This window comes from Amblyraja radiata, chromosome 17 (assembly GCF_010909765.2).
Source record: "Amblyraja radiata isolate CabotCenter1 chromosome 17, sAmbRad1.1.pri, whole genome shotgun sequence".
Taxonomy (NCBI): domain Eukaryota; kingdom Metazoa; phylum Chordata; class Chondrichthyes; order Rajiformes; family Rajidae; genus Amblyraja; species Amblyraja radiata.
The window spans coordinates 18474717-18484058 of NC_045972.1; the positions used below are offsets into that span (position 1 = coordinate 18474717).

Sequence of the window (9342 nt, forward strand, 5' to 3'; positions counted from 1 at the left end):
GGTGTAACGTTTGGCCAAGACACCATGGAGAAACAGATAGTTTGTCTTCATGTTACATCACAGAATGGTTAGCATTTCTTTGAGAGGGAAGACAGAAACATTATTAACACTTCACCTGAAAAGCAGCATAGAAAAAGAGTGCTGATCAATTTTCTATGTTATTTTTCCTGGACCTACAACTACTGGAATTAGTGGTAAGAAGGCCACGAGCCTACCCATAGATAGCATCCAGTAAATGGGTGCAAATTAATTGCTGAATTGTGTTACGCTGTCACACCTACAGTACATTCTGATTAAATAATCTATTGAATTTTAACACCTAGATTTACTCGCAAAGGGCCTGCGTATGTGGTTGAATGCTTTGAGAGATTTAGCTTTCCATCAGCTAACAATGATCCATTCTACATTTTCCTTGATCATCGTACCCTTTGATTTCTCGTTTTCATACCTTGCCCTTCCATCTCCCTCTCCCCTGACTCACACTGAAGAAGGGTCTCGACCTGAAACGTCACCCATTCATTCTCTCCGGAGATGCTGCCTGCCCCGCTGAGTTACTCCGGCATTTTGTGTCTATCTTTAGCTTTCTGGTTATATTTGGGATTTAAAGTATTTGTAATATGGCATAAGTAATCGCAATTATACAGAAATGCCAAAGAAGGAACATTGTCACGGCATTAACTATTTTCATTAATACAGCATCTTTAATATAAAAACAGCCTAAAGTGATTCAAAAGCAAGCATATGGAGACAAATGCACCCTCTTTCAACATCCAGTGGTCATTCTTGGATTTCAAAATATATTTGAATTTATTTTCCACAATCACACCAGCAGACTATTAAAAAGCCTTGGAAGATATCCTTAGTGGAAGGGTCTACTGATGAAGGAAAGGGTCATCTGTATCATATTGAACAAAACTGATAATCCCCTAAATTATGCTCCCTGATTTAGCCTGAATTATCAAAGCTGTATATTTCTCAGCCATTCAGAAACATTCAAATTGTCAGAGTCACACAGCAGGGAAGCAGGCCCTTTGGCCCAACCTCCCCATCACATCCAAGGCGCCTCATCTACACCAGTCCCTCCCGCTTGCAGTTGCCGATATCCCTCTCAACCATTCCTATCCATGTACCTGTCCAAAAGCCTTTTAAATTATGTTAATAATACCTTCCGTAACTACCCCCTCTGACAGGCCGTTCCCTGTACCCCCACCCTCTGTATAAATACAGTTAAAAGATTAAAAATCAAAATGAAAAGAAAACAGATTAAAAGACAAAAAAGTTCAAACACAAACCTTTATATCTTTAAACTTGTAAATGCACTACAATACTTTGAAGCATTTTGTAAAATCTAAATTAACATTTCAAAATGACGTTTACAAAAAATAAGTTTAGTTTTACTCTAAGAAACAATTAAAAAATCGTTTAACATTAAAAAAAAGTTATCTATGTATCTCGCAGACATTCCTTTCTATTTAAATCAAAGGGAAATCACCAGGGATTTTGCCCAAGTTCCAACTTCAGTCCACAACTCCATTAGGAGTGGTGTGTTGGACACAGCTTACTGCCCAGTGATGAGACACTGACAGCAACTTCCGATTCCTGCATTCATACAAAGAAATGCAGTAGCTCCTATCACTTACATAAGAGTTATACAACACGGAAACAGGCCCTTCGGCCCACCAAGTCCGTGGAGACCATCAATCACCTTTTTACGTTAATCCCACATTCCTGCATTTATCTCATTTAAAAAAGATTCTCCTCACACAATCTCATCAACTCCTCCCAGATTCTACCGTTCACCTCAACACTAGAGGCAATTTACAATGGCCAGGTAACCTACTGACCCACACATCCTTGGGATGTGGGAGGAAACTGGAGACGCCAGGGGAAGCTCACATGGTCACTGGGGTAACCTGCAAACTCCACATAGTGCATCACCTCCCAAAATATATCCAGCCTTTGGAGGCCCAGTTGCAACCGGAGTTAGAAGAAATTATGATGTGACAGAAACGTTACAGTGAGGAGTTTAAGGGAATAAATTGTTGCAGTGGATGTAATAATGACTAGTAGATCAATTGATATTTATATTTTTTTTAATTTTTTTTTTATTTCAAAATATACTTTATTCAATTGGTAAATATATACAATTTCTGAACCATTCAAACAAAATTCATCCGACATTTTCGGAGACTATACAAACTTTTTCCAGTACAATTTTTTTACATTTGTCAAATTTCACCAAACAGTCCCCCACCAGTGCCACTCTGTGGCCCCTGTTCAAGTAATAAATATATACAATGTGTACACAGTGCGAAAATTTCCATCTGACATTTCAAGTTCCACAAAAAATGGCCCCCACCCGTGCCACTCATGTGGCTCTCTGGCGTGGGATACCTTCCCTTAATTTAATTTGAGGGGCGTCTCCACCATACTGTGCCCCCCATGTCCAGCAGCGGAAGGACCCTAGACTGTGGCCCTCCCCCACCGAGCCTTGGCGTTGGCTGCACCAAGCTTCAGCGAGTCCCTTAGCACGTACTCCTGCAGTCTGCAGTGGGCCAGTCGGCAACATTCCCTGACGGACATCTCGCTCTGCTGGGTGGTGAGCAACGCTCGGGCAGACCAAAGAGCGTCTTTCACCGAGTTGATGACCCTCCAGCAGCACTCGATGTCAGTCTCTGAATGTGTCCCTGGGAACAGTCCGTAAATCACAGAGTCCTCTGTGACGGAGCTGTTCGGGATAAATCGTTCCAGGGACCCTTTCATACCTCTCCAGACTCGTTTAGCAAATCCACACTCTGCAAAGAGGTGGGCAACCGTCTCCTCTCCATAGCAACCGTCCCGGGGGCAGCGTGCGCTGGTAGTGAGGTTCCGACGGTGCAGGAAGGATCTAACTGAGAGGGCTCCCCTCACCGCCAGCCAAGCCAGGTCTTGGTGCTTGTTGGTCAGTTCTGGCGATGAGGCATTTTGCCAGACAAGCTGGGCAGTCTGCTCTGGGAACCACGCCACCGGATCCATCGAGTCCTTTCCCTGCAGTGCCTGCAGGACATTCCGTGCTGACCACTGCCCGATGGACTTGTGGTCAAAGGTGTTGGTCCGGAAGAACCTGTCAACAGACGTCAGATGGGGCGGCAATGTCCAGCTGACTGGTACATTGCGTGGCATCTGCGCCAGGCCCATCCTTCACAACACCGGGGACAGGTAGAACCTCAGCAGGTAGTGGCACTTAGTGCCCACGTGCCTTGGCTCTACACTCCGCCTGATGCAGCCACACACAAAGGTGGCCATCAGGATGAGGGCGACGTTGGGCACGCTTTTACCCCCGTTGTCTGCCGACTTGTACATGGTGACCCGTCGTACCCGGTCCATCCTCGACCCCCAGATGAACTGGAAGACGGCCCGGGTGATCCCCGTGGCGTAGGAGGGAGGGACAGGCCACACTTGTGCCAAGTACAGCAGACCCGAGAGCACCTCACACCTGATGACCAAATTTTTCCCGGTTATGGAGAGGGAGCGTTGCTTCCACAGCTCCAGCTTCCTCCCCACCTTGGCTATCCGCTCCAGCCAATTTTTGTTACTCGACTCAGCCCCCCCGAACCAGATTCCCAGCACCTTCAAGAAGTCAGGCTTGATGGTGAAGGGGATGGAAGATCGGTCGGGCCAGTTGCCAAAGAGCATGGCCTCGCTCTTCCTGCGATTCACCCTGGCTCCCATGGCCGACTCAAACCGGTCACAGATGCTGATCAATCTGCGGACCGACCTTGGATCCGAGCAGAAGACGGCGACATCGTCCATGTACAGGGAGGTTTTGACCTGAGTGCCCCCACTGCCTGGCAATGTCACTCCTCTTATGCTCGCATCCTTCCTGATGGACTCGGCAAAAGGTTCAATACAGCAGACAAACAAGACAGGAGAGAGAGGGCAACCCTGCCTGACTCCAGACCTTACAGGGAAACTGTCTGATTCCCACCCATTGATTTGGACTGCACTACGGATGTTGGTGTAGAGCAGTTTGATCCAATTTCGGATCCCCTCCCCAAAACCCATTTTGGAGAGCACGTCCCTCATGTACGTGCGCGATATCCTGTCGAAGGCCTTCTCCTGGTCCAAGCTGACTAGGCAGGCATCCACCCGTCTGTCCTGCACGTGGGCGATGGTATCTCTCAGCAGCGCTAGGCTGTCTGAGATTTTCCTGCCAGGTACAGCACAGGTTTGGTCCGGGTGGATCACCCGTCCCAGAGCAGACTTGATCCGGTTGGCGATGGCCTTAGACAGGATCTTGTAGTCTACATTCAACAATGTTATGGGTCTCCAATTCTTTATATCCTTCATCTCCCCCTTCTGCTTGTAGATTAGGGTGATGCTGCCCTTCCTCATGGAGTCTGACATGCTGCCGGCTAGAAGCATGTCGTTGTACACTTCCAGCAGGTCCAGGCCCACCCAGTCCCACAGAGCCGAATACAACTCGGCCGGTAAGCCATCGCTTCCGGGAGTTTTACTCGAGTCAAAGGAGCGGATGGAGCCAGTCAGCTCCTCTAGGGTCAGTGGTTGGTCCAGACTCTCCTGCTTGCTGTCCTCCAAGACCTCCGTGATAGAGGACAGGAAGTTCTGGGAGGCGGTGCTGTCTGTGGCCTTTTGGTCATACAATTCCGTGTAAAAGGATTTGCAGACCCTCATCATGTCTGTCTGCGAGGATGCTACTGAGCCGTCCTCCTCCCTAAGGCTGTTGATCACAGAGCTCCCCCTGTGAACCTTATGGAAGAAGAAACGTGAGCACGTCTCATCCTGCTCCACATGGCGGACCCTGGATCGGAAGATAATCTTGGAGGATTCAGAGGTAAAGAGCCGAGCTTGCCGGTCCTTCACCTCTCTAAGTTCCTCCCTCACATCCACCCCCCTCGACTGCAGAAGGAGCAGTTGTTGCAATTCTGTCTGGAGTTGGCACAATTCCCTCTGACCCTGTCTTGCTCTCTGAACCCCTTTGGCTATGAAGAACCTCTTAATGTTCTCCTTGGTTGCTTCCCACCAGAGTGTCGGGGAGTCAAAGAGGGGCCTCACCGTTCTCCAACGTGCGTAGTCCCTCTTTAGCTCCTCAACGTTCTCTGGGGTCAACAGCTTCACGTTTAACTTCCACGTCCCTCTGCCTGCCTTCTGGTCCTCCTGTAGGTGACAGGAAGCCTGAAGGAGGCAGTGGTCAGAGAAGAACACCGGCGTGAGGTCGGTGTGTCTTACCGTGACGGCCTTCGTGGTGAAGACGAAGTCTATCCGGGATCGGGCCAAACCGTCCGATCTCGACCAGGTGAACCGCGGCTGGGACCCGCCTGCAGGGTCGCTGAAGGCGTCGTGCAGCTTTGCGTCTTTTACCGTTTCCATCAGGAACTTGGACGTGCTGTCCAGTCTGTTGTCGGCACTGCCGGATCGTCCAGCCGCATCAATGATGCAGTTGAAGTCACCGGCCAGAACGAGCTGCCGGGACGTGGCCAACAGCACTGGGAGCTGCTGGAGAACGGCCTGCCGCTCGCTCCGCACGGGTGGGGCATACACATTAATCAGCCGGAGCGGAGAACCACGGTACATTACATCCACCACGAGGAGACGCCCCGCAACCACCTCCCTGACCTCAGTGATGGCGAAGTTCCCTCCCCGCAGCAAGATCCCCAGGCCGGAAGCACGACAATCATTGCCCCCCGACCACACCGACAGTCCGTGGGGCCACCATCGCGACCACCTCCGATAACAGCGGAGGTGTGGCAACCCGCACTCCTGTAGAAAAGTCACATCTGCCTTGACCTTGGCCAGGTACTGTAAGGCATTAACACATCGCGCAGTGCTCTTCACACTGCGCACGTTTAAGGATGCCAGTTTGAGCTCCATTGTCCTTTAGAGTCACTGGCCATTTTCCTGTTCCCTCATGCCCACCGCTTCGGTGAATTGCCTCACCTTTCCTGGGCTCAGATACCCGGCCTCCTCAACGGGTTGGGTTTCCCCTGTGGTAACCCGAGGTGTCGTTGGGGGGGGGCTGCTCGTTTTACCCCCTTCTGGGTGCGCCGCTTCCCCCGTCTCTCGTGGCTGGGGCTCAGTGACAGGCTTACTGCTCCCGGAAACTCGGAGCTGAGGCCCAATGGCCGCTGCACTGCTCCCGGTTGCCCGGAGCTGGGGCCCATCGGCCTCTACGATACTCCCGGTTGCCCAGAGCTGGGGCCCATCGGCCGCTACAATGCTCCCGGTTGCCCGGAGCTGGGGCCCATCGGCCGCTACAATGCTCCCGGTTGCCCGGAGCTGGGGCCCAACGGCCACTGCACTGCTCCCGATGCCCTGGGGCTGGAGCCCCTCGATCGCTGCACTGCTCCCGTTGTCCTGGGGCCGGAGCCCCTCGACCGCTGCACTGCTCCCGTTGTCCTGGGGCCGGAGCCCCTCGATCGCTGCACTGCTCCCGATGTCCTGGGGCTGGAGCCCCTCGACCGCTGCACTGCTCTCGGTCTCCTGGTGCAGGTGTACAATCGGCCTGCACCTTCTCCTTTCCGCCCCGGTTTTCTTCTTGTGGGGTTTCCCGTTCACCTCATCCTCCGACGAGGAGGAGAGGTTGCTCCCTTATGTCAGGGAGAGAGACCGTTTTTTTGGGGTTTTTTTGGGCTTGCCATCCCCTTCTGGCCTCTGCTCCGTGTGTTGACCCTTCTGGTGTTTTTTGTACTTTACTGTAGTCCAAATTTGCTCTCCCCCCTCCTCCATCGACTCTCCCTCCTGGGCTTGGTGCTGGAGTTCTCCTGGCACTTGGGGGCTCGAGGTGGTTGAGGTGGCTGAGGTGGTAGGGCTGTCCTCATCCCTGTTTCCCCTTTCTGCTGGGGACTTGGCCGTGGTAGTGGGTGTCTCACCTACCCTGGGGGTGCTGGAAGCCGCCCCTCTTGTTGCCTGTGCATATGTACAGGCTCTTTTTGTGCAGGCCCTGTAAAGGTGGCCTCCCTCCCCACACAGGTTACAGTTCTTGCTGGCTTGACAGTCTATTGTCTCGTGGCCCTCCGTTTTGCAGTTTTTGCAGACCACTGCATTGCATTGGGCCATCACATGTCCAGGCTTGTTACATTTTCTGCAAACTCTGGGCTGCCCCACGTAAATTAAATATCCTCGGTTTCCTCCAAGTGCGAACACCGATGGAGGGTGGAGGAGAGTTCCTTCCTTGTCCACCCTCAACTTCACCTTGACCTGCCGCTTGCTCGTCCAAATCCCATGCAGATCCTTCACGTCCACGCTGTTCCCTGCTCCGTCGACGTTGCGAGCAAGGAAGGTGAGGACATCCACTACGGGCACATGTGGGTTAAACATATGTACCGTGATCGTCCTTTCTTTTTGGTTTGGGAGGGTGAAGAGTGGCTGCACCTTCAGCAACGACAGCGGAGCTTCATTCCCCTTCTCCTGGAAATCCTTTAACAGTTTTTGCCATCCTGTCGGAAGCACAAATGTAACGTCGAAATAACCGTTACCCGGGAAGTCCTGGAGGCAGTAGATATCCCTGGGCTCGAACTTGCAGGTTTCCAGCAAGACCTTCTTTACAAAGGTATCTCGACTGAAGGGCATCCCCTCACTGAGATCCTTGACACTAATCCTGAGGGTATTGCGGATACCCTGTCCTCTAGTTCCCATTGCAGCTGCCATTGCTACGATTTTTTAAATCGTAATCTGCAGCTCCTGTCCTTAATGGACCGCCAGGACTGTTCTAATAAGAACAGATCCCTTTCCCTGTTCTAACAAGAACAGACGCTCTTTTTTAGCACTCTTTTACTGACTGATAAGAACAGATACTACACTTGATCTTAGCCAAAAGGCCGAGATATTTCACCGAGTTGATATTTATCTTTTTTTTTTTTTTTTTTAAATTTCAAAATATACTTTATTCAATTGGTAAATATATACAATTTCTGAACCATTCAAACAAAATTCATCCGACATTTTCGGAGACTATACAAACTTTTTCCAGTACAATTTCTTTTACATTTGTCAAATTTCACCAAACAGTCCCCCACCAGTGCCACTCTGTGGCCACTGTTCAAGTAATAAATATATACAATGTGTACACAGTGCGAAAATTTCCATCTGACATTTCAAGTTCCACAAAAAATGTCCCCCACCCGTGCCACTCATGTGGCCCTCTGGTGTGGGATACCTTCCCTTAATTTAATTTGAGGGGCGTCTCCACCATACTGTGCCCCCCATGTCCAGCAGCGGAAGGACCCTAGACTGTGGCCCTCCCCCACCGAGCCTTGGCGTTGGCTGCACCAAGCTTCAGCGAGTCCCTTAGCACGTACTCCTGCAGTCTGCAGTGGGCCAGTCGGCAACATTCCCTGACGGACATCTCGCTCTGCTGGGTGGTGAGCAACGCTCGGGCAGACCAAAGAGCGTCTTTCACCGAGTTGATGACCCTCCAGCAGCACTCGATGTCAGTCTCTGAATGTGTCCCTGGGAACAGTCCGTAAATCACAGAGTCCTCTGTGACGGAGCTGTTCGGGATAAATCGTTCCAGGGACCCTTTCATACCTCTCCAGACTCGTTTAGCAAATCCACACTCTGCAAAGAGGTGGGCAACCGTCTCCTCTCCATAGCAACCATCCCGGGGGCAGCGTGCGCTGGTAGTGAGGTTCCGACGGTGCAGGAAGGATCTAACTGAGAGGGCTCCCCTCACCGCCAGCCAAGCCAGGTCTTGGTGCTTGTTGGTCAGTTCTGGCGATGAGGCATTTTGCCAGACAAGCTGGGCAGTCTGCTCTGGGAACCACGCCACCGGATCCATCGAGTCCTTTCCCTGCAGTGCCTGCAGGACATTCCGTGCTGACCACTGCCCGATGGACTTGTGGTCAAAGGTGTTGGTCCGGAAGAACCTGTCAACAGACGTCAGATGGGGCGGCAATGTCCAGCTGACTGGTACATTGCGTGGCATCTGCGCCAGGCCCATCCTTCGCAACACCGGGGACAGGTAGAACCTCAGCAGGTAGTGGCACTTAGTGCCCACGTGCCTTGGCTCTACACTCCGCCTGATGCAGCCACACACAAAGGTGGCCATCAGGATGAGGGCGACGTTGGGCACGCTTTTACCCCCGTTGTCTGCCGACTTGTACATGGTGACCCGTCGTACCCGGTCCATCCTCGACCCCCAGATGAACTGGAAGACGGCCCGGGTGATCCCCGTGGCGTAGGAGGGAGGGACAGGCCACACTTGTGCCAAGTACAGCAGACCCGAGAGCACCTCACACCTGATGACCAAATTTTTCCCGGTTATGGAGAGGGAGCGTTGCTTCCACAGCTCCAGCTTCCTCCCCACCTTGGCTATCCGCTCCAGCCAATTTTTGTTACTCGACT

General features: G+C 51.6%; 1 pseudogene; it reads right to left on the reverse strand.

Moving 5' to 3' along the window:
• Positions 1–7666: 7666 nt before the first annotated feature.
• On the reverse strand, positions 7667–7826 carry LOC116982998 (annotated as a pseudogene).
• Between the last annotated feature and the right edge of the window lie 1516 nt (positions 7827–9342).